Source organism: Triticum dicoccoides, chromosome 4B (genome assembly GCF_002162155.2).
Source record: "Triticum dicoccoides isolate Atlit2015 ecotype Zavitan chromosome 4B, WEW_v2.0, whole genome shotgun sequence".
Classification (NCBI taxonomy): Eukaryota; Viridiplantae; Streptophyta; class Magnoliopsida; order Poales; family Poaceae; genus Triticum; species Triticum dicoccoides.
This window is the reverse complement of record NC_041387.1, coordinates 589,153,227-589,154,955: the sequence shown is the minus strand read 5'-3', so window position 1 is coordinate 589,154,955 and position 1,729 is coordinate 589,153,227.

The window sequence follows — 1,729 nt, the reverse complement described above, 5'->3', positions numbered from 1 at the left end:
TCCAACCCCCGTGCAACGCTCACTGTTCATCCAGAGGTAGCATTGATCGGCTTCAGTTAGCAGTGGTAGCGAAGGAATCGCTCGACCGCTAGGGTTCAGTAACACGTAGCCTCTAGTGCAATCACTCGTGTTCAGTTAGGCGACGCCTCGCTCACGTTCAGTTAGAGCCCAACGCCTCGCACACATGCACGTACGTGTATGAAAGAAACGCGCATCGCTTTCCCCCCGACCACCCACCGTAACCGGGAACTCCCCAAAATTTTCATTGCCCTCGCTTCTACCACGGTGTTTTCCGTCATGGATGGCCCAAAGAATGTCATGCAGCTGCGTCTCCGGCCCGCCCAGGATGAAAAGCCCATTTTCTGTCATGATTTTTTGTCATAGAAATAGGAGCCCACCACATCTATGATGACACTGGGTTTTGTCACAATTATCGTCATAGAAGTGTCATAAGTATGACAGAAAAAATTTCGTTCGGCCCAAAATGTCACGGATGTGTCTTTTTTTGTAGTGTTGTGAGAATCGACTTATTTTTGTCATGTAACATGGTCAACGGGTTTGACTTGAAGATAACAATGTCTAATGGCATTTTTGAGCAAACATCTAACTTAATGATGGCATTTTTTAGATATCTAATTGCATTTTTGAGCAGGCATCTCACAGATTGATGGCATTTTAGAGTAGTTGTAACTTCTAATGGCAAAACTGAGTAGTGCTACACAACTAGTGGCATAAATAATAAGAACCCAAGAATTAAATAGGTATGCTAATTTCTTTATTTCTTTAATAGTACTATATGCATAATTTGGCGATGAGCGCTCTCTATATGTACCACCTTTTTTCTTTAATTTCATCTTGTTAGTTTTGCTCCATGGTGCAATCCATCGATACTACTACTGTACAAAAGTATACATTTTTTAAAAGGCTAGAGGGAGGGGCAGTCTAGCTTGGTCGGTTTCACAAGAGGCAAGGGCCTTTGTGATTTGACGGCTCATTACTCCTGGAAGGCGGGGCCTTGTGATTTGACTACTCGTATAAATGTGCTGACGACCTGAGGAGGAGCAAAGAATTGTGCGGTATACTCAAGTTTTCCACTGGAGTAGTACTACGACGGAGGAGCACGAAACACGCTAGCCCAATGCCATATGGCAATAAAATGATCTAATTTGCTAGTCATCTCATTGTTAGCGTTGTTCTATTCATGCCTCATAGAGAACGTGGCACGTGCGGCGAAACACCCGAAGCAAAAGAAGAAACACAGGAGCAAAAGATGAAGGAAGATTATCACCCCCAAATGATCTAATTCACCACGGAGTCGTAACTGCTTATTTATCGCCTCCATGACCCCCATCTCCTTTCGCGTCTCCTCCGCCATCTTCTTCATTCTGTCCATGACGTGGGATTTCTCGACGCAAGCCTTCATCATCTGTTCCATGGCTGCATTACGTACCTTGACAGCAGTCGGGTGCTCGATGCAGAGCTTCGCCAACTCCTCCTTCTGTTCCAAGATGATGGCCTGTAGCATCTTCATCGAGGAACTACTATTGTCATGCAGCTTCTTCCAACCGGTGTTCTTCTCCTTCAGCAGGTCGAGCTCGTGGTAGAGCTTCGCCTTGTCCTCCTGAAGTTGCAAGATTTCGCCGGTCACCTTCTTCTCCGAGGCAATGCTCTTCTTCAGCACATCACCAAGCCGGCGGTGAACTCCCCCTGCTTATTGAGCTCAGCGGGC